Source organism: Cryptomeria japonica, chromosome 10, assembly GCF_030272615.1.
Source record: "Cryptomeria japonica chromosome 10, Sugi_1.0, whole genome shotgun sequence".
Classification (NCBI taxonomy): domain Eukaryota; kingdom Viridiplantae; phylum Streptophyta; class Pinopsida; order Cupressales; family Cupressaceae; genus Cryptomeria; species Cryptomeria japonica.
The window spans coordinates 330,653,597-330,678,471 of record NC_081414.1 but is presented as its reverse complement, the minus strand read 5'-3'; the positions used below and the strand labels follow the sequence as shown (position 1 = coordinate 330,678,471).

Below are 24,875 nucleotides of genomic sequence, written 5' to 3'. Positions count from 1 at the left end.
AAATCGTGAAAATTAATTATTGTTGGCTCTAGTGGTTGACCCCTGTGTTGTTGACGCTCCTCTAACGGTTGCAAATCCTCCTTGGCATCATCTTGTTGCTAGTGCATAGCCTAGTGCTTCGATGCGGGGCCTCATATTTGTTGTTGTCAGTTGTTCTTCCCTTGGCTTCCATTTTACTGTTGATATTGGCTCTTGCTATCTCGGTTGGTGTTTTTCTGACTATTGGAGCTACAAAGTTTGCAATTATGAACTCAAGTTGTCAACAATCTTTTCAAAATATTTTGGATGTTAGGAATGTTGCTCATCCTTTGTAGGTTAAACTAAAAACCCTCCTCTATGCACAAATTAACCTGATGCTGGTTTGTAAACAAGATGTGCTTAAAATGAAATCTTTTATTTGTGCAGTTATTTAGTTTGCAAATTCAATATTTTTTTACATAAGGATTTGGTGCTTGATGATAAGTAATGGATGTGAAGAGAACTCTCTCTTCATCTAGCTTTGAATTGCCTCCTTCAACCCTCTCACTAAACCTTTCAATGTTAATCATTAGGGTTTGCCTTTTGACTTTTCTTCTCTAGTTTTTTAAAGAATCTTGCTATGAGACCATTACCAATGCTATTAGAGTAGGTCCCCATGTGGTTGTTTAGCTTATTTTGAAAAATAGTCGTTGCTCAACTTATTTAAAAATTATTTTTGGAGTTGATGGCCCTATAAATGCCTCAAACTAACAAGGTCACATAACAAGAAGCTTTAGTGAGGATCTCAAATTATTTGCCTCGAGTGGCATTCTATATTGGAAGTTGAAGGGGATTCAAAATAATTGCCTAAGGCATGAAGAAAGGTGGGTGATAAAAATAGAAATTAATTAACATGTATGTTGTAGAGGCACAACTTTTAACAAAATGTTTTAAGGGGTTAATATTTGTGCATTACTATCAAAAAGAAAATGAAGTGGTTGATTAGATTATGACCCTAGTTGTTTCTAATCCCTATGTTGATCTAATAGAAAACTAAATTCTAGAAAGAAGAGAAGATAATGTTAAAATATCTATATGTTGGACACAAAAAATAAATAATGTAAATAATATACTGTTAATCAATGTTCTAGGGCCATTGTTAGTGTGAATAAGATTAAGTAGCTAATTCTTTAGTGTGGACTTATTTACATGTTCAATTAACTTAGGTGCTTGGTGTCTTTCTAGAAGTCTTAGTTGTTAATGGAGTCATGTATCTCATTTACTTTGTATCCTAGCTCATTTAATTTTTGTTTGAGTTAGGTGTCTCGTGTCATAGGATTAAGACACATGTCAACGTCTTATTTATTCCTATTACTCACTTTGCCTATATAAGCCAAGCTAACATACGCTTTGTAACATATCTCATAGATTTTAATATCAAGCAAGCTCATATCGTGCATACTATGTAATGTCCCTAGTTTATCAATACCTAGGTTCTGCTCCAGATCACAATTTTTAGTTAAGAAAAGGGTCTAGAGAGTACCTTAAACTCGGGTAAAGTCCTGCAAGCAAGTTAGAGATTGTTCCATAGTTGTAAGTGGTCAAAATAGAAGATAATTTCATTTAGGAAATGACAACATATATACATATATAGAAAGCACGGCATAATGGAAACATAAATTTGGCTAGTGGGAAGCTAAGACAAGGTGAGTTGATAGGGTACCCTAGAGACCCTCTAACCCAAACCCAAGGGAAAACCTTGTCCCCCTTGGCCTCATGTGGCCCTTGCCAAGATGAGGTGGCATACTTGGTGAGGTATCCTATCATTGTTCCCCTTAATCGTGTCACCAATATCTTACTTCATAAGACTAGATATTAGACATTCGCCCTAATAGTGAGGGCAGTTTACCACAGGGTGTCCAGAAAGTCTACCCCTTCACATACCCAAGGGTAATATCCTTCATACCCCTTTGGCCTCATGGGCCCTTGCCAAATTAGGTGGCATATGTGGAAGGTAACCCCATCATTGTTCCCCTACTAGCAATCTTTCCTCCCCTATCATGGCTACAATACATTCATATTACAAGCAAGTATTCATATTAATTTTAGTCAACTACAAAATTCATAATCACATCATAATTTAGCATATATATAGACAATATTATCAACCACATATAATTCGAACAGTATTTGATATGAACAACATTATCAACACCATAAGATATACTAACAACAATATGTAATATAAACTATGTTCTCAGCATTATACAATATATTTTCAGCATCATATATTATGAACAGTGGTAATGACACCATACCAATGCAATGTGTAATAGCAAATTTGAAATGAGTGTTGTTATTTTCCTTTTTTCTTAGCCTTTTGTGCCCTCCTTGGATGTTTGCACATCCTTATTTATACCCATCCACGGGCTAGGAAAGGTGGCATCTTCCCACTAGGGATGTGACTGTTTGGACCAATGCACCCCTTGAACATTATATTACTTCCTTAATTATTTTAATTAGGATTAGTTATCCTTGATCGATGGGAGGGAGACTTAGAGAAATTCTTAAGAGATACTAAAGATTATATGTTATATGATGCACCGACCATAAAGAGGAAATCCACGATACACCTATGTGTTGCTTGTTGTGAAGGAAGTCCACGATTTTTATAGTGTGTGTATATGATGTGGGGGGGATATGACAATCCTCCCCTCCCGAATTTTCTTTCCCTCAAGCAACTTTAGATTTGGATGCTCAAATATTTCAACCCGCTCCCAAGTTGAATCTTTAGTGGGTAAGCCTTTTCCATTTGATAAGGTACTCCTCTATAGTCTTGTTCCTTAGCCTTTTCTCCCACATGTTAAGGATAGTCTCTAGTTCCAAGATTTGTTTGCCTTCATCATCTAATGGTAGCAACTCTGCACAAGGGGTAACATGTTGTCTCAATGCTTTCTTAAGCCAAGATATGTGAAACACGTCGTGAATTTTGCAAATGGTGGGGAGTTCCAACTCGTAGGCCACTTCTCCCACTTCCCTTAATATTTTATAAGGTCCATAGAGTCACCATAGAGTCACCATAGAGTCTAGGCTTTAACTTCTCTGCTCCACTAACTTTGAGTGATGTTTGTTTATAGGGTTGCAACCTTAGTAAGACCAAATCTCCAAACTTCAAATGTCCATGTTGTCCCCCTCCTATCTGCGTACATCTTTTATTGGTTTTGTGCTTGATGAAGGTTGTCCTTGAGTGAGTTCATAATATCCATATTCTATTGTATAAATTCCTTAGCTCCTAGCACCCAACTTTCTGAATGGATCGAATCCTCAAAGGATGTTGTTGTATACTCATATAATGCTTGAGAGGGGCTTATTCCTATAGACATATGGAGAGTGGTATTATAGCAATATTCCCCCAAATGAAGCCACTTAATCCATGCATTACGTAGTCTCGTGACAATGTTTCGTAGATATCCTTCCAACCATTTGTTAACAATTTCGGTTTGGTCATCGATTTGTGGATGGTAGCTAGTGTTGGGAGTCAACTTCGCTCCAACTAGCTTAAATATTTATTGCCAAAATAAGCTAAGGAACCAACTGTCTCGGTCACTCACAATGTTTTGAGGTAGTCCATGTAGTCTAAAAACTTATTTAAAGAAGACTTCGGGTATTTGTGGGGTTCTGAACTCAGAAGTGGGCATACTTGGTTAGGCAATCAACCACGACATAAATGCAATATTTCTCCTGTACCTTCGATAATTCTGTAATGAAATCCATAGATATGCTTTCCCACTTCTAATTGGGTATGGGCAAAGGTTGGAGTAGTCCTATTGGATATGTGTGTTCCTCTTTGTTCCTTTGGCAAACCATACATTCTCTAACCTGTTTTAACACATCTCCTTTAAGGCCCTTCCATGAGAACCTTTCTCTTATCTACCTATAAGTCTTGTAATACCCTCGATGCCCGATTGATGGATTGTCATGATAGTTTTTCAAAATCTAATTCTCAATCCTTGACCCTGACGTAATTTATACTCGATCTTTATAAAGAATGAGGTCATCCTTGACTTGATTACCTCTCATCTTGTATCTTCCCTTCTATTATATCATTTGAAAAGGAGTCTTTAGCATACTTTGTGAGTATAGACGTTTTCTAATATGTGGATATTGTTGTAATTAAACCCAGGTGGGGTCTTCGTGATAGGGCATCAACCACTACATTGTTTTTCCTTTCATGTATTCAATATCAAAGTCATATGCTTGCAACTTACTCACCCATTTTTGTTGTCTATCATTCAAATCTTTTTGGCTTAGAAAGAATCTTAGACTATTGTGGTTGGTCTTCACAATGAATCTCCCACAAATCAAGTATTGTTTGAACTTTGCAAGAGAATGCATAATTGCTAGCATCTCATTGTCATAGACTAAGCGTGTCCTCTCTATTTCCTTGAGTTTCTGACTCTGAAAAGCTATGGGATGTTTATTTTGCATTAGTACGGCCCAATTCCCTCCCCAGAAGCATCACAATACAACTCAAAAGGTGAGGTGAAGTCAGGTATTGCTAGTACAGGGTAGTAACTCATCACTTCCTTAAGTTTTTCAAAGGCTATTTGTGCTCCTTCATTCCAAGTGAATGCTCTTGTTTTAGTGAGATCAGTGAGTGGTGCACTTAGTTTTGAGAACCCTCTTACAAACCTTCGATAATAAATGCAGAACATGTTCAACCCAACAATAAGAATAATAACTCTAGTTGAAGTTTCAACCCGAAGTTTGGACATTCACTTTGTGAATTTACTATTTCCATAGCTAGTGTTCATTTGATTGTCAACCCAAGGACGTAATACTTGAAATGGGTATGCACTATATATGCACTAAGTTCCTACGATAGCTACCTTGCATTACTGCAGCAACTAACATATATGCAGAAAAGGTAATCAAGAATTGAAACTATTGAAAGGCTACAGGAAAAATTTTGCATTAACATAAATTCATTCAAGAAATACTGGGTAAGTTCAATGTTGCCAAACAGGAATTACTCTGTTTTGGTTTGGCTACAGGAACGGTCAATGGATCTGTTTCCAATGGCTGCAGGAACAATCAATGCAAGAACGTCTACTGTAGCTAAAGAAGAAAACTAATTTTAACAAAGGCACGGGAACACTCACCAAGTGGGCCCCCTTGGATGAGTGCTTTCAGGCTTCCAAAACAATTCTAAGTGCTCAGAATAACATATCTTTATTCAATGTTCCTCAAAAGCCATTACATGATTTAGAATCAAAAGAAACTCAAAACACTTGTAACTTTATTTCTAAAATCCTTTGCTCTGCTTCTTCTCTTTTCTTTTTCTAACCTACGAAAAGAGATAAAGACCTGTATTTAAAAGAAAACAACTACTTCCTACAGCACAAATCATGTTGATAAGAAGAGGCGGATAATTAATCAAGAAAGGAAACAGCCGGAGTTAAGTCACTGATAATGTGGATCTACACCGAAGCACAGTCATAACATATTGTGGCAGTATCTACAACACTAATGCCCACTTGAGTAAGACATCAGTAAGCATTGCACGATTACTTTTCCTTTGTCGTTCCTTACGTTCATCAACATTTCTGTTGATTCGATCTTTCAGTCACCTCCTTGAATATCTCTTTCTGCAATTGGCATGACAGGAGAACTTCCACCGCAGCATCAATTTATTCCCTGCAATTCAAAAGAAAGAACATACACATCTATTTTAATTAATCAAAACATCTATTAATTTCACACATGATATTGCCTAAGACAATCTGCATGGCAACAAGAATGAATAACATGGCTGCAAGAATAAATTGGTAAAGGCAAAACATGTTTTAATAGGTTCAGGCTAACATCTGAAATACATATAGTCAACTTTTGATACATCTTTAACATCATGTAAATCAAAATATGAGAAAAACTTAAGAGTTCTGGGGATAAAAATATGTTAATGTCTCAACTCATCAGAGCCCTAGAAATCCCCTAAGACATGTAGGGTCTTGGGTGTTGGCCAACTTTGAATGGCCTAGATCTTTTCTTCATCCACCTTAACTCCTTGAGCATTGATTTTGTGCCCAAGTACAAGATTTCTTCCATATCAAATTCACATTTGGAAAATAGTGAGTGTTGTTCTAGTATTGTTAGGACTTCGTCTACATGTTTTAGATGTTCTTCCCAAGTTTTGCTATAGATTAGGGTATCATCAAAAATAAAACCAATAAGAATTTTCTAAGTTGTCCCTATGAAGTATGTTTCATGCAAAATTGGAAAGTGGCAGTTGTGTTGGTTAGTCCAAATTGTAGGACAAGAAACTCAAAATGGCCATAGTGACATCTAAAAGTTGTTTTAGGTATGTCTTCCTCCCTTAACCTGATTTGGTGATAACATGACCTTAGGTCGATTTTGGAAAAATAGACAACACCATGGAGCTCGTCAATAAGCTCATTGACCTGAGGAATGAGATAACTATTATTTATCGTCTTCTTATTTAATGCTCTATAATCGATGCACATTCTCATTGTGTCATCTTTCTTCTTTGATAGGACAATAGATGGAGCAAAGGGGTTGTAACTTGGTTGGTTGTGCCCCATCTTGATCAATTCATTTATGGTTTTCTCAATTTCTCCCTTACACTTGTGAGGGTGGTGATAAGGGGTGGTGACAACAGGTTTTGACCCTTCTTCTGGTTCAATGGAGTGTTCAAAACCTCTCTTAGGAGGAAGGTCTGGTGGAATGTCATAAGAAACCCTCTTATGTCTTTTTAGTATGGGTTGTATGTTTGCATGGGTTGCTTTCCCTTTCGGAGAGGTTTCATCTAAAATCAAGCACTACTTGGCCATGCCTAAGGATTTTTTCCATCTTTTTGGCTGAAATTACTTTGGGAGAACCATTGGATAGACCGTGCAATAAAAATCTTTCCCCATTATGTTGAAAACATAACTCTAATTTTGAGAAGTTTAGATTAACATCTCCTAATGATTGTAGCCAAGGGATGCCCCAAAATTACATCAATGTCCCCTAGTTTTACAATATAGAATTTATCCTTGATTTGATACTTTCCCACAATAATGTTGAGTTGGGGAATCTTCTTTGTGCATGGTGCAGAGAATCCATTTGGTAGAGTCACCTTAAACCCTCTAAAGTTCTTTGTTTTTAGCTTCAGTCTTGCAGCTAAGTCCTCATCTATGAAATTGTGGGTAGCCCCACTATCTATGAGTGTTGTTACCTTTTTGCCTTAAACCATACCTCGAATCTTAAAGGGGTGATGCTTTGATGTCCTTGAGATGAAAGCCAAGGTCCCACCTTCCTCTTTGTCTTCAATGTGTCTAATTTTTTTGTTTGGGGCTTCCTCCTCTTCATTGGGTATAGTCTCAATGCAATGAGCTTGGCTTCTTTTGCCGCATATATGTCCTCTTTCCCATTCTTCCCCGCATTTGAAGCATAGGTTATCCTTCTTTCGATCTCTTTTCTTACATGTGTGACCTAGTTTCCATGTTTCCTTACACCTAAAGCATAACTTTTCCTCTTGGTTTTGTTCTTGCCCACATTCGTGTCCACATTCTCATTTCCTTTTACAATCAAAACATAGGCTTTCTTTCTTAATTCCTCTCGGCATTGTAGGAAAGGAATATTCTTTTGTGCCCATCCTTCTCATGGAAGTGTTTGCCCTTTGATGGTGTCTTCCTAGATTGATCTCTTCCCTTGGTTTGAGTAGCATCTAACATGGTGGCCTTAAGGATAGCTTCTTGGAGGGTGGGAGGATCTGAGGCACTTACCAATGCTTAGTTGGTGTCTGCCAACCCTTCTATGAATAAGTGAGTCTTTCTTCGGATATCCTGAGAATCATAATGGCTAATCTTTGGAATTCAATTATGTTTTCTTCAAGGGTCCGTATTTTCCTTATTTGTGTGAGTTCTTTGAAGTGTTTCTGAAGATGTGTTTGATCGAATCTTTCAATGAGCCTTTTCTTGAAGGTACTATAGGTTTTTATACTTTTGTGGTCCTGAGTAACTAGGATGTGATGCCACCATTCATGTGTCATTCCTTATGGATGTAATATGGTGAATGTAATGACATTCTTTTCAATCATAGGGTAGAGAGTGAGGTATGTTTCCTATTTTTGAATCCATGAATATGTTGTGATCTTTCCCGACCCATCAAATTTGGGGATTGTCATTTTCCTTGCTTTGTGTTGTATTTCTAGATTGGGTTGTGTTTTTCTTCCCCTATGACTTCTCCTTGTCTCAGCCTCACAAAATTCAGAAAAAGGGATGGTCCTTTTCATTTTAGGGTCTAACCTTGCATATTCTGCTGCAAGTTCTCTTGTACTAGGGGTATTAGTTTCTTCCCCTCCCCTTGGTGGTTCCTCCCTTAGAAGGAAAGTTGGTCCATATGTTATTTGGGTGGTCCTATAATCACTTTCTGATTGACTAGGGGTAATTTCCCTCTCATTTCTCGGATCTGCTCTAAGGTTACCAATAGTTGTTATATTTTCCAAGGCTTGTGCAATTTGTTCCATAAAGGCTTCAAATTCATATTCCATTTATTGGTTTGGGCTTCGATATTTTTCTTTCTTTCTCTTTCTATAGCCCTTAAAGCTCATTGACTTAATTGCATTAACTACTTCCTATAGGCTGGCAAGAACATGCTCTAATACCACTTGTAATATACCTAGTTTATCAATACCTAGGTTCTGCCCTAGATCACAAATTTTAGTTAAGAAAAGGATCTAGAGAGTACCTTAAATTCTGGTAAAATCCTGCAAGCAAGTTAGAGATTGTTCCATAACTGTAAGTGGTAAAAATATCAAATAATTTCATTTAAGAAATGACAACATATATACGTATATAGAAAGCACAACATAATGGAAACATAAATTTGGCCAGTTGATGCAAGATGAGGGGGGAATTGGTCTAATTATTGTTAAAACCCTAGTTACCCTAACTAACCGAGTAACCTTGAGAAAATTTGTTGTATCTTTCTCCTCTAATAGTTCAGAACTTCAAATCACCGGCAAACGGGAGATATTACATTACTCTATACCCACATGTGCTCACCCAAATAGCTTGAATCCATACAACAACATATAAGTACAGATAACAGAGTAATTTGCAAAAAATGGACTTCCAAAATGATGCCAATGATTTCCAAATTTTGAAAATTTGTTGTAGAATCAGATTTCAGAAATTCAAATTTTCAGAATTCACATCCAAAAATTTGTTTCCAACCGTTGGCTTATACAATTTATACCAAAATTTGCACTTTCTCGTGGTCACAACAGACCTTTGGGATGGATGACTGTTCGACTCCCAAATTTTGAAAAATCAAATTTAGACACTGACATCGGAATAACAATCTTGAACTGACAAATCAATGCTGGACACCGACGTCGGAAAAACAATCCCAAACTAACAAATCAATGTTGGACATCGACATCGGAATAACAATCCTGAACCGAGGTCTTGATCACCCATCAGAATAACTAATACAAGCGGAGTAACCATTTTATGCAATTCCAATAGAGTAAACTTACCTCGATGTCCCTATTTTGGTATAGCTATACCAAACAAGGCATTTGGATGTCTATCAGCATAGCCATCAAAAGTTGACTAAACAGTATTTTCCAATCCAGATAGAGTAAACTATCCCGATGACAACAATGACACTTTATCAGGTTAACTATTCTGATGACAACATTGACAACCCTAGAACAACTTTACAAACTTGAAAATTATGACTCCAAATTTGACATACCAAATAACATTACAAATGGTCTCAATAGACCTCTTATTGAATCAAAATGACATGACCCCTAACTCCAAGACTCAAATACCTGATTGACATGGTAACTAGACTCTAGGTGCTCCTGAACCACCAGTGTGAAGCTACGACAGGGTGAGTTCATAGGGTGCCCTAGAGACCCTCTAACCCAAGCCCAAGAGCAGACCTTGTGCCCCTTAGCCTCATGTGGCCCTTGCCAAGATGAGGTGGCATACTTGGTGAGGTATCCTATCACCATTCCCCTCAATCGTGTCACCAATGTCTTACTTCCTAAGACTGGATATCAGACGTTCACCCTGATAGTGAGGGTAGTTTACCACAAGGTAAACTAGAAAGTCTACCCCTTCACAAACCCAAGGGCAGTATCCTTCATACCCCTTTGGCCTCATGGGCCCTTGCCAAATTAGGTGGCATATCTGGAAGGTGATCCTATCATTGTTCCCCTACTGGCAGTCTTTCCTCCCCTATCAATACATTCATATTACAAGCAAGTATTCATATAACTTTCAATCAACTACAAAATTCATAATCAGATCTTAATTCGGCATATATGTAGATAAAATTATCAACCACATATAATTCAAACAACATTTGATATGAACAACATTATCAGCATCATAAGATATACTAACAACAATATGTAATATAAATTGTGTTATCAGCAACATATATTATGAACAATATTAACGACACCATACCAATGCAATGTGTAATCGCAGACCTGAAATGAATGTTGTTCTTTTCCTTTTGTGTCCTTGGATGTTCACACATCCTTCTTTATACCCATCGACAAGCTAAGAAGGGTGGCATCTTCCCACTAGGGTTGTGACTATTTGGACCAATGCACCCCTTCAACATTATATTACTTCCTTAATTATTTTAATTAGGATTAGTTATCCTTGATCGATGGGAGGAAGACTTAGAGAATTTCGTAAGAGATGCTAATGGTTACATATTATATGATGCGCTGACCATAAACAGGAAATCCACGATACACCTGTGTGCTATTTGTTGTGAAGGAAGTCCACGATTTTTATAATGTGTCTATTTGATGTGGAGGGGATATGACATACTCTCTAGTGGAAGGTTTCTTGTGTTTTTGTAGGAGATCCAAGGGTCTTGAGCTAATCTTCAACTCATACAACCACAATGTTGCTCTTGAATCTTTGCCACCCTTTTGAAACCCTAAGTTCCTCTAATTCTATGAAAGGCATGCATCTCCTCTTTGTTTAGACCATTGTTGACCTGAATTCAATTTGCAGTAAGATGCCATAAAGGAAATGCTTCAATAGATACATTGTCACCAAATAAAAGGGCCACTACTAATGCTTTGTCCCATGATTTTGTTCCCCCAACAAACTTCACCAAGACTTCTGCAAAGCGCTCACACAACTAATAGATGTGCAATAAGGCATCTCCACCTAACTCCTAGTGTCCAAATAGAGGCTCCAAATCCTAGATGAATGGGAGGTTAATCCTTTCTTGCTACAAACCAATGGAACGTGTCATTCTTCTAAAAAGATATAACTATTCATGATGGCACTAATAAAATTTAGTCTAATAAATCTTTAGTGAATATAATGAATCTAAGTGTTTTGGCTCCTAACAATAAGATAGATCTAACCAAAAAAAATTGCAAACATCCTTTAAGGAGGAAGGTTAGGCCCTTTAACTATCCCATTGTTCTAGAATTTGGTGAAGTGAGTGACAAGAGAGGAGGAATACTTTGTTGAACAAGGATTACTTAATTATTTCAATTCCTTACACAAATAGATTTATAAAATGGGTAAACCTCCATGGAAGATAAACTACAAATATATCCTTTTGCATGGAGGGGTTTCATCGCATTTTTTGATTCATTATAAATGAAATGCATCATTTGTGATCATTTTTTAATACAGGGGTGGCACTTGCTCATGCTGAAAACTTGGCACCACACTTTCAGTCCCACCATTGAATAAATCAATGTAATACCTATTTGGGTTCGACTACAATTTTTGAATGAATCAGCTTCAAAGCAATCAACAATTCTTTGGATTGCTTTTTTGGGGCATTCACCTTTGCTTTCACTCACTAGTTTTGCATGGATTCTAATTGATTTAAAACATTTCAGAGATTCCTATAGATATCATTTTCAAAGTAACTTATCACACTTGGAGTAACATATCTTTTTCAAAGTAATTCCTATAGGGTTTGCTATTTTGCTGCTACAATCATAATGAAACAAGTCACATAGTGTTAAATTGCCCAAAAGTTGATTATGAATTGGACAGCCAATCCTCATGATGAAAAGATGCTCTTCCCCATCATCTCACCATCAAAGTTGCATAGATGGTATCCAATTCATCGTCATCCTCTTTGGCTCCTCATGATGGGAACAATTGTGCAATTTTTACTTCTCTTGTAAAATAAGGAATAATTCAACCAAAAATTATTTGGAGCTACAATGTATGCTCCTCATGTTAAGATGGGTATATACAGATCAAGACTAATGTAGTCATTGTGCATAGCTTCTGGTTTTGATTGTGTAAGTTTTTTTGTTGATGTTCTGGATCAAATTATATGGTCCATCATCAGGAAGTAGAGAGCAAGAAATGAGAAAAACCTTAAGAGTCAAATCTCGAAACAAGTTGTGATAAATTTTGTGGCCATTCATAATTATAACCTTTTTTATTATATATGTATAAAAACGGAAAGAAAGGAAACATTTCAACAAATTAAAGACACAGATTCACCAAATTTGTAGAATGGATTTTATATTTTCCGTTTTCTCTAAAAATATTATTTTAACTTCATGTTTTTTATCATTCCCTATTTTATTTATAATTCAGTATTCCACTGTAAGACAAATCCGAAGTCCAATTATATGAGGATAGCAAAAATTAGGTCAACATCAAATTTTAAGGTGATGATTTCAACAAACAAATCTCGTCTACAAGACATGTCAAGTCATCATTCTCATCAATGCATCATCATCATCATAAACAGGAGAGGACTTCTAGATCTAATCAGTTCTTGCTGCCAGCAAGAGCCAAATTGGTTTCTCTTGCATAATCACTGATTATTAATAGACTCTAGTAATTATAATTTGTGATGTGTGCCTCCCATCTCTTTGCTAATGGAAATGGCAAATTTTGTTGGAAATGGCCTTTACATAATACGGAACCATCTCAATTATCCAGCAACTGCTTTGACATTGGAGTTCTATTCTTCACGTGTATTTCTTTGCTGGAGCAATAATTTCACGTCACATTCCACCCAGATCTGCCGGTGTGGGTAAAACAGAGCTTAACTTCAAATTTATAGCATCACCTTTACACAATACAAAGGTGTTGCATCATGTGTTGTCGCTAAAAGCTCAGTAATTGTTCTCCACCTTCGCCTTGCTTGAATCTACTTGCATAATGAATGGTATTCTTAGGGCATGTGCAGATTGTCACTATTTCTGCAGAAATTTCCTGTGTGATTGCAATGTAATTGTTCTTGTGATGCTGTAAAGGATAGACACATTTTATTGAGAAGAATGTTTGCCTATCGCACCAATGAAGCTCAAAATAAAAAATAGCCACATGGATTTTCCAAATGTTATTGTGAACTAAACCAGGCAACCAAATTCATAGAGATGCATTAAGCAGATGAGGAATAAACAAACTGTCAAATCAATAAGAAAAACGATGTCACAAACCATTCATAACATAAAGCTGCCGCTTTGAATAGCATAAAATTATTTTTTATCATATGATTTGTATTTAAGAAGTCCTGAAGAATATTCAATCTCAACATGGATACAGAAGAAGCAATAAATAAAAATTGGATAGCTTTGATTTGGAACTAGCTGATGGATAAGAATGTACCTATAACGTGCTAATTTCCCAGTTACAAATGAATAATATTTATAAAATGCAGTATTTATAAGGTTTATAAGCTATTTAGAGAATAATGTCTGATTAAACACATTGTTAAACATCTAATTTATGCAATTCAATATTCAAACATCAGAAATTTATATTAGTTATCATCAACTCTCAAATATTATATTTCAAATCAAATGTCCCAAGTAATGTTTATCAGAGTTCAACCACCAGAAAGGCCACTCTTACCCTAGGATTATCTTTCATTTTTCCCCCTAGTTATGACACATTCAAAAAAGAATCTGTGTAATCAAACACAGCATGCGCCCACAAACTAGAGCCCTAATCAGCACAGTCCAGCACGTACTGTACCCTGAATTTGCCCTTCTCCCATGCTCATAGCCCACCAGACCACCTTCTTTCTTTGAGTGATCTCCTACATAGCCTTCCCTCATGGGTTTATAAAATATCTCAAAGATGGCATCTGACCATCACACCATATCTTAAATATTCAATTACATTTTAACACACCCTTACAAAGAGTTCTATTAAATACATAGTTTTATAGTCTTTTCTCTATCTCTCCCTAATTAAAACAAACAAAATAATTATAATTTAAAGGTTTATTTCACCTTAACTCCTCATAAAAGGATTATGGACTTTTTTCATCTCCTTCTATTTACATTTTATTATTTTTCCAATTTTTTAAAATTATTTACAAGGGACTTCTTATAAATTAAACATAATCATATGAATGGGGAAAAAGTCCCGTAACAGTACCAAATTGAACCTGTTTGCTTTGGGAGCAACAAAGGCTGGCATGCAGAGGACATTGGGCAATTGGACTTAGCCTCAGAACAATTCAGAGCAATATGGCAGAAGAACCTGCCATATGAAGAGGCATGGAGCTGATGCAAAAGGAAGAATCAATGACTAGATTTGTAAGGGAGCACTTAGGTCCTCCTGATAATTGTGAGTGGTTTGCCTCCCCAATCGCTTGTTTCACTAGCAAGAGTGTTTAGCCAGCTAAAATGTCTCCTTGGCTTCTTCAACTATATTGTATTTCATGCATATTCTCAGAAAGATTGATAAAAGATGAAACTTCTTGTCAATTTCTGGAACATGATATCATTCTTAGTACAAATTAAAACAATGGCTAATATAGATGACAGCATAAGAAACAAACAGTAGGCTCCCTGCAATTTCACCTCATGATTGATTCGTTAAGTTCTCACTTGGCATCATTATACACAGCATATTGAATTCGTAAGAACAGATATCAATTTTCAACTGCCAGCCTCAATTCTGTATATGAATCTAGCAGGATTTACTTTTCACAAGTAAAAGCCTCTGATGTGCTCAGATGGAGGAAACTTTTAATGCCGTTTGAATAGCCCTCCATGAACCATATGAGCATTTCATTTACCTTATTGCTTAAACTGAGAACGTGACTAAAGTCATTTGAGCTATTGCTTAGACATGATGTTGGCGGATGAGAATCCTATATTATTGTAATCTCCTTGCTCTTTTATACAATCAACTTGAATTTATCCAAATAATAATAAAAGATGCAGCCAATGAATTGGAAGGACTAGAACAGGAAATTGAAAACCTTAAGTATGACCAAATTTAGCTGTCTCGAATTGCTGGGAACAAATTGGTTGGCCAGCAAACAGACATACAGAAGGCATTCCCAGAAAAACTCCACCATACCAAAGATTAAACTATATAACCTGTAGCAATAATATAAATTCATTTTGAACGACTAAAGATCCAACAAAGAAGAGTTTGAGGAGAATTAAGGTACAGCATCCGGTGACAACCCATGATTGGAAGTTCAACCCTTTCATACTTAATTCCGTTAGTAATGAGAAGACTCTTCCCCAAGTTCAATTCTGGCAGCCTGGTAGAAATTAACGCATGGCATACACAATCAGATTTTACTATTTTAGCTATTATCCTCCAGAACATGCTCAAAGGAAAATTAAGATATTAGGAATATTGAGTGGGCATTAGTTCAAATGAAAATTATTATAATTTAAACTTCGCGAGAAATTTTATTTTGAAATGTCATAGCAATTATAGAAGAATCCAAACACTCACGTTTGCAAAACCAGCACCAATTCGCATATCATTTTTGAAACTTGCATAGCAGGATGCTGGCATGTGTAGTGCAAACTCAACAGATCGATAGAAGACCTGTAATACTTAACCATCCTTATGACTACAATGTATAAAATTTTCTACAACATGTGTAATTGTCATGAGGTTTGTGTTCAATAGTAATCCATGGAGTCTAAATGAGAGTCTTTAAGGCATGTGAACAAACGGATTAATATTGTGTATCTGAAGCCATTTGACATTGCAAGCTAGGGAGTGTAAATTTGTGTTTTTTAGGTATACAATTAGATAGATTAATAACTCTGTCTAAAGCAATATGAAACCCGGCCAACCTACAAGATAATACTGAGATTAATCCTTTTTATTTATAAATGCTTTTATTGTTCTCTTCTAATCAAATTGCTTAAGAGATGAGCAGATTTGATCTGCGCACAAATCCAATGCTAACATTGTATTCCAATCAGAATAGTAGACAGGTCCTTTGTTAGCAAACATGGACAAAATGGAGAATTAAGACATCCAAGGGACATTCAAGATTCATAATGGGGCAAAGCCTTGCAAATGGAGTATCGTGGAGAGCTACGAAATTTTCAAATGCATGCATCTATTTAAAAGATTATACCAATCCTGCCAACAAAACTGCTACATTAAAGAAAGATAAATAACTAATATTTTACATCCTCCCGATGTCTGCTCCCACCACGGTTTCGGCTCCCGCCTCTATTGTGCGTGCTGCTTCCCCTGCAGCTACGCGTTCCCTCTTGGGTGCAGCCTGTGCGGTGGGTGGTGAGGGATCGGCTCGCCCTTCCTTGGATGCTCCTGTTTCGTCCTCGGCTGCGGCTGTGGCAGCTAGGGTTTCTGATTCTGGGGATGCAGCGGCAGCCTCAGGAGGCCTTTGTGCTGGTTTTAAGCAGGTGTTCAAGTGACGATCCGGTGATAGAGGTTTTATCCCTGTCTTGTGTACTCTCAGTGAAGGTGAATAAGGAGACTAAGTTGGATATAGAACATAATGTGTCTGTTTTTTCTGATCATGGTGTTATCTGTCAGTTCAGGGGTTTTTGGCCCAGCGTCCTGTTGTGACCTTTTCACACATCGCCCCATTGCTAACGGTGACCCCCTCTTTTCTTGCTTTCCGCGTGTTTAGGTTAGGGTTTTGGCAGCTTGGTGGGCAATTTTGTGTTTCCCACGCCCAAGTCTTGGAGTTTTGATCATGCCTAGTGTCGTTTAGAGTTTTTTGAAGTTATAGGATCAAGCACGTAAAGTTGAGATTTTGAATGATCCTAGCTTTGTCCAAGTGTAGACCTTTTGAGCGTTAACGTGTTTTCTGAACGTCCACGTCGGTGATTTTAAAGTGCTAAGGTATTTCAAGACCTTTTGGGGTTGTTTTCTCGCTCCTAGGAAGTTATTTAAATTGATTTCGCAATTTATCCTGATAGATTTCCTTGTGTTACACTCAAATGTTTGGTAAATTTGCCCAAGTCCAGTCGTGTTTTATTAAGTTTTGAAGTTTCCTAATGGTTTTGAGTGGAAAAATCATCATTTTCAGAATGAAAATCCATATTCTAAGGGTTAAAAGGTCAAAATTCCATACTAGAGGTGCTTTTCCCCTCATATTCCTAACTACCCATGATTTTCCCCCACTCAAAATCCAGACTGGACATGGATTTCCCCTGAAATCCGGACTTGCCTCATTTTTCCACCATTGTGAAGCCATGCTAGGGTCGATTTTCCCTTGGATGCTGTAATTTTGGCTTAGTGTTGGGATTTTATCATGACTGCCCTCGTTTTTCCATCGGAAGTATGGATGAGGTTTTAGATGACATTTGTGTTGATTCCACACCTGGATCGATTTTCCACCAGGCTTTTTGTGACAAGTTTTTTGAGGATTTTTGTGCAGATACTTGTTCCAAACTCGAGGCGATTTTCCACTGAGAGAGATTTTAAGTCCGGATATTCATCCAAACTAGGGTCGATTTTCCACCAAGGGGCATTTTTGTGTTTAAGGACGAAGTTTCAGGTGGAATTTTCATTCCAGACATAGATTGATTTTCCCCTAAACCCTATTTTTGTGCACGTTGATGATTTTCAATGGGATTTTTTATCCATACTGGAATCGATTTTCCCCTAAGGGGATATTTTGACGATTTTAAATGATTTAAATGGGATTTTTCAATCCCTACTTGGATCGATTTTCCCCAATTGGCCATTTTGATTTAAATTTTGAAATATTTTTTAAAATGAGCCTTTTTTTAATTGTTTTTAAACGAAAAGCAACGATTATTTAAAATAAAAGAAAAACAATTAATGATTTGCAATGAGCATTTAATGTTTTCAACCTTTTAGAAGCAAATCGGTTTTACCAGGCAAGTATAAGAACAAGTTTTTTATCCCACATTGCTATTAGAATATTAAAATAATGTTATTTTTAGTATTAATGCTCAATAGTGTATATTCTATTTTAGTTAGATTGTCTACGATCTTCTCAACAGTTTCTTATTAGAAACTTGCTATTCTTGTAAATATTCTTGTATTATTTATGAGCGTCTTGCTCATTCTGTTAATGTATCAATTCTTTGAAATCCATATGCTTCTGCATTTGTTTTATGGTATCAGAGCTATAGGAGAAATTTTTTCGAAAATTTTTTAATTCTAATCTCCAATTAGTGGAAATTTTCGAAATTATTTCTGGTTTTTAAAAATCCATCTAGGGTTTTTCAGTTTCCTAGCTCCTGTGACTACCTCACAGGTTTGTACAGTCGCGTTTTTTTGCGACCTGTGTTCGACGGCATTCGTGGTTGGTGCGCGACCTGCAGAGTCGTCGCGACCTGTGTTCGGCGGTGTTCGTGGTGGTGCGCGACCTGCAGAGTCGTCGTGACTGGTGCTCCGTATGTCCGCGACCTTCGTGTGTCTACGACCTCTGTGTGTTCGCGACCTGCACCCTCGGCGTCAAGACCTGCAACCCTCGGAGTCGCAACCTGCACCCTCGGCGACGCGACGTGACCTGCAAACGCGTCGCGACCTGCACCCTTGGCGACGCGACGCGATCTGCAAACGCAACGCAATCTGCACCTTCGGCGACGCAATTTTTTTCTGAGCAAATCATGGCTTCCACAACCCTCTGTTTTTTCGATTAAGGTGTTTACCTTCAAGTTTTTATCGAAAATAATTTTTTCTTGCAGATTCATGGTGGATTTTTCGAAACCTAATCTAGGTAGTTGCCCGATTTTTCTGGGTGCATCGTTTTTTGTGCCTCGATTTTCGAGCCAACGGATTTGAATTTGGTTTTCAGATTCCTTCTGGGTTTTCTCTCACCTTTCAGTACATTGGGAAATGTGCAAATGGCTTCTCTCACCAATCTGATGTTAGAAGGCAGTCAACGCTTTAATGGCCACAATTACAACATCTGGAAACAGCGTATGTTGACCATTTTTGAATATAGGCGTCTTGACCAACTTGTTTTGGGAAAAGAGCTCAGTCCTAGTACACCTAGTGCAGATCAAGATAAGTTTGATGAACGCAATCGGGAGGGCAGTTATGCTTCTCAAACTCTCAATGACTGATGATCAGTTACCGCAGATTCCTTCCGGCAAGACAGCTTCCGACATCTGGAAGCATCTGAAGGAATTGCATGAGACATCCGACAAGAGCCGAGCATTCTTTCTAAAGAATCAACTGTTCTCCATTATGATGGACGAACGTATGTCCTTACAGGAACACCTCACAAGGATTAAGGGCATTCGAGATCAGCTCGAAGCTATTGGTCGGACTATGGAGGAAGAAGACATGGTAGTAATCACTCTGAAAAGTCTTCCGAAATCGTATGAACACTTCATTGAGACCCTCAATATTACTTCCACCAATGTTGATCTAAAGTTTTCAGAATTGTGCACCAAACTTCTACAGCAGGATCGTTGGAAACAATAGTTTGGTAGTGGTACTACATCAGCCTCCTCGGAAAATGCTTTCACAGCCCAATCCTTTCACAAGGATAAAGGCAAATTTCAGTCCTCTCAGTCTTCTCAGCAGAAAGGCTCTTCTCAGACATAGGATGGAGCTAAGAAGAAGAATGTGCAGTGCAATTACTATCACAAGTACGGCCATATGAAGAAAGATTGCCGTTAGAGGCTCGCTTCTGAACAAAAGAAGCAGGGAGGGTCACACCAGAAGGCGCATGTTGCTGAACATTCCGAGCAGAAGGAGTCTGCCTTTTATGCCTTTATGGCTAAGAGGTCTTCAGATCATGCCAGGTCTTCTGCTTGGTACATCGACTCTGGTGCATCACGTCACTTTTCTCATCGGCGTGACTGGTTTACAGACTTCTCACCTTTCAGTGATTCCGTTGTATTTGGCGGAGGTGAGTATACAGTTGTTGGCAGAGGCATTGTTCAGATACAGTCTAGTGGCAGGACTCTCATTTTCCTGAATGTGTACTATGTTCCTGGAATGGAACTTAATCTGCTCTCTTTCAGTCAGATTATGAGGAATTCTCCTCAGCTAGATGTGGTGTTCAGTGCTGTTCCATCATTGATCGGGAGACTCGTCTTACTGTTGCTGTTGGTCTAGAGGATCATGGCCTATATAGGCTTCTTGACACTGGTGATTCTCCTGAAGTGGCTCTGGCAGCTCGTGTTTCTCCTTTCAGCACTTTGTGGCATCAGAGATATGGACATCTCAACATTCAGTATCTCTCTCAGCTATCTCGGGAGGGACTTGTTTCAGGGTTACCTGATATTCAGACTCAGCATCTTGGAGTATGTGGCGCCTGTCAAGCTGGCAAACAGCATCAGACTTCATTCACACATGGAAAGTCTTGGCGCGCATCTAAGGTACTTCAATTACTTCATGCTGATATTTGTGGTCCTATGAATACATCTTCTGTTACTAGTTGCAAATATTTTTTGCTTATTGTAGATGATTTTAGTAGAAATTTGTGGTCCTATGTTCCTGGAATGGAACTTAATCTGCTCTCTTTCAGTCAGATTATGAGGAATTCTCCTCAGCTAGATGTGGTGTTCAGTGCTGTTCCATCATTGATCGGGAGACTCGTCTTACTGTTGCTGTTGGTCTAGAGGATCATGGCCTATATAGGCTTCTTGACACTGGTGATTCTCCTGAAGTGGCTTTGGCAGCTCGTGTTTCTCCTTTCAGCACTTTGTGGCATCAGAGATATGGACATCTCAACATTCAGTATCTCTCTCAGCTATCTCGGGAGGGACTTGTTTCAGGGTTACCTGATATTCAGACTCAGCATCTTGGAGTATGTGGCGCCTGTCAAGCTGGCAAACAGCATCGGACTTCATTCACACATGGAAAGTCTTGGCGCGCATCTAAGGTACTTCAATTACTTCATGCTGATATTTGTGGTCCTATGAATACATCTTCTGTTACTAGTTGCAAATATTTTTTGCTTATTGTAGATGATTTTAGTAGAAAGATGTGGGTGTACTTTCTTAAACACAAATCAGATGTATTTAGTATCTTTCAAAAGTTTAAGTCCTTTGTTGAAAAAGAGTCTGGATGTAGCATCATTACTCTTAGGACAGATAACGGGGGGGAATTTTGTTCTTCTGCATTCTCCAACTTCTGTGATACCCATAGCATCAAACGCCAATTGACTACACCCTACACTCCTCAGCAAAACAGTGTTGTCGAGCGTCGCAATCGTACGGTTGTTGAGATGGCTCGCTCCATGTTACAACACAGGAGTGTTCCGAATAAGTATTGGGCTGAAGCAGTGTTTACTGCTGTCTACCTTCTTAATCGTTCCCCTACTCAGGCTGTTAAGGGGAAGACTCCAGAAGAGGTTTGGTCTGGTCGGAAGCCTAAGATCAGCCACCTGAAGGTTTTTGGCTCTGTTGCCTATGTTTGGATTCCAGATGCTAAGCGCTCCAAGTTGGATTCCAAAAGTCAGAAACTCATGATGATAGGATACAGTGATCACCATAAGGCCTATAGACTGATAGATATAGACACTGAACGTCTTATCTTCAGTCGTGATGTTGTATTTGACGAAGACAGAGGATTCTTTCAGTCCCCTTCTTCTAAGCAGAGTTCTGAGGATCAACCTCACAGTGTTATTATTCCATTAGGTTCGCCTGATGGGAGGGATGATGCAGAATCTATTTTTGATGATGCACTACCTGAGTTCCCTCCGGAGAATAATCCTCCTCCTGCTGCTCCTGTTCCTAATCCTGAGCCTCTTCCAGCTCCTCCAGATGTTAGCACTTCTACTCTCCGGCCTAAATGGTGGGCCAAGACCATTGGTGATCTCAAGGATACTGAGCTCATTGAGGGTAGAACCTCCCGTAATAAGAACAAACAGCAGCATATAGTCAATTTTGCTCTCATGGCTAACATACACAGTGTTTTTGAGCCTCAGACATACTCAGAGGCTAAAGGTATACCTGAGTGGGAACAGGCTATGGAAGCTGAGTTCCAGAGTCTTCAAAAGAATCACACTTGGGCCCTTTCTGATCTTCCTTCAGGGAAGAAGCCCATTAGCTGCAAATGGGTGTACAAAGTAAAATACAAAGCTGATGGAACCCTAGACAAGTATAAGGCTCGTCTTGTTGCTCGTGGGTTCTCACAGAAAGAAGGCATTGACTACGAGGAGACTTTTGCTCCTACAGCCAAAATGAGTACCATACGGCTCGTTCTTGCCTTGGCAGCCCAGTTCAGTTGGAAAGTCCATCAGATGGACGTCAAGAGTGCTTTTTTGAATGGTGACTTACAAGAAGAAGTCTACATGACGCAACCCCCAGGATTCAAGGTTGCTGGTCAAGAACAGAAGGTCTGTAGACTAGTCAAAGCACTCTACGGTCTGAAACAAGCTCCTCGGGCTTGGTACATGAAAATTGATAAGTACTTGACAGATCATGGTTTTCAGCAGAGTCCATCTGATGCAAACCTGTATATCAAGCATACTAGTAATGATATTCTGTTTGTGGTTGTCTATGTGGATGACTTAATCATTACTGGCAGTTCAGCACATTTGATCACTGGGATCAAACAGGATTTGTGCCGCACCTTTGATATGACAGATTTGGGACTTCTACATTACTGCTTAGGAGTTGAAGCCTGGCAGACTGAGAACAGTATCTTTCTCTCTCAGTCCAAGTATGCCAGAAGTCTTGTGGACAGGTTCAGAATGCAGGATTGCAAACCTGCCTCTACTCCTATGGAACCCGGGCTCAAACTTTCAGCTCAATCATCTTCACCAGTTATGGATGAATCTCTGTTCAGGCAACTAGTGGGCAGCCTCATCTATCTTACTGCCACTAGACCTGACATCAGTTTTGCAGTGATCTACATTTCACGCTTCATGACAGCTCCCAAGGCTGATCATTGGATAGCAGCGAAGCGTGTGCTGCGTTATGTGAGTGGCACTCCTGATTATGGACTTTTGTACACTCGGAGTTTTGATCCTATACTCAGTGGCTACACAGATTCTGACTAGGCAGGTTCGGTTGATGATCGTAAGTCTACAGCAGGGTATGTGTTTAGTTTGGGATCTGGTGCTGTCACATGGACTAGTAAGAAGCAGCAGGCAGTGGCTCTCTCCTCAACAAAAGCAGAGTATTGGGGAGCAGTTAAGGCATCTTGTGAGGCGGTTTGGCTTTGACGAATGCTTGTGGATATGCATGTCTCCCAGGCAGGTCCTACTCCCTTGTTCTGTGATAATCAGGGAGTGCTCAAACTCGCTAAGAATCCAATCTTCCATGAAAGAACCAAGCATGTGGAAACTCATTGTCACTATATTCGACAGCTGGTTGAAGACGGATCCATCCAGTTGCTGTATGTTCCTACCTCGGAGCAGCCAGCAGACATCTTCACCAAGCCCCTTGGTCCTGATAAATTTGTAAAATTCAGGGGGTCTATAGGTGTAGTTAATAGATTGAGCATTAAGGGAGGGTATTAAAATATTAAAATAATGTTATTTTTAGTATTAATGCTCAATAGTGTATATTCTATTTTAGTTAGATCGTCTACGATCTTCTCAGCAGTTTCTTATTAGAAACTTGCTATTCTTGTAAATATTCTTGTATTATTTATGAGCGTCTTGCTCATTCTGTTAATGTATCAATTCTTTGAAATCCATATGCTTCTGCATTTGTTTTAATTGCTTGTGTGGTGAAAGTTGATGGCGAAAGCAAAGTTCAAAGGGATTGTTTCCAGCCTTATTTTATTATTAAGTTTGCCAAGTGTATCCATGAAGGGGCGATTTCCTCTCCAGTTGGTGATTTTGGGAGAAGTGTCCAAGTGAAGTGATTGATTGAAGACTATTCTTGTTGCCATTTTTCCTCATTGCCATTTTTTCCAGCTTGGCAACTTTTTGGTAGCTGCCATTGATATCCAAGTGCCACGATTTTTTTTGATATAGCGCCATTTTTGGGTGAAGGGCGATTTTTGCTAAAGGGCGATTTTTGTGTTTGAGGTTTCCACCTCTAACTTTGGCGATTTTCCTTGATGCCGCCATTTTTACTTGCTGTTGTCAGACTTGAGTTGGCAGATTGGAGTGCATTTTGAAGACATTTTCAGACTTGTCTGAGGTGGCGCCATAGTTGGAGAAATACGATTTTGTTTTGCAAGTGTTTTGGTGCCATTTTTTGGTGGATTCCCTTCATGTTTGGTGGTCGCCATTATCCCTAACTGCTGTGATTACTTCAGATCTGAGTTTTAACGCCATTGTTACAGCTGATGCGACCTCCATTGTTGGCTGTTCATCCATTTTCAGGCTTAGATTTTCATCGCCCAGCGAACTCCAACTTTGGCGATTTGCATTTGGGATCATTTTCAGTCAATTTTCAGACCATTTGAGGGCTGCCACAGGTCTGCAACTTCATTTTGGCTGCTTGTCCTCAAAAAAATAAACTTTTGTTAGCCATACCTATGTTCCCGAATTTGATTGCTTTTGTCATCAAGATTGATTTTCATCAAAATTGTGCATATTTGGGTGATTGCAACATGTTTTGACAAGTAATTTGTATAGTTGAAGGTTGTCTTCAGATTCGCTGGCAGCCATTGTTGACTTTGGAAGGTGTCCTCAAACTTAGTTTTGTATGAAAACACAACTTTTCACACCTTTCCTTAGTCATTGTTGATCCGGTATACTCCTCTGCACTCTAACTTGAACAAAATTTCTAAGTATAAGGA

General features: G+C 38.4%; 1 protein-coding gene across 5 annotated transcripts in view; it reads right to left on the bottom strand.

Annotated features, from left to right (window-relative positions):
- Nucleotides 1–5,637: 5,637 nt before the first annotated feature.
- Nucleotides 5,638–24,875, bottom strand: part of LOC131076127 (DNA topoisomerase 6 subunit A) — a 78,659-nt gene continuing 59,421 nt past the window's right edge. Inside the window, exon 3 of one of the 5 annotated variants that reach the window (XM_059212108.1) lies at nt 5,638–5,655. The gene's annotated coding sequence lies outside the window, so the exon portion shown is untranslated. Of the gene's footprint in view, nt 5,656–12,591; nt 13,402–14,693; nt 15,505–24,875 lie in introns of those variants that run through there. The other 4 variants (XM_058013185.2, XM_058013186.2, XM_058013188.2 and 1 more) reach the window with 4 other exon arrangements.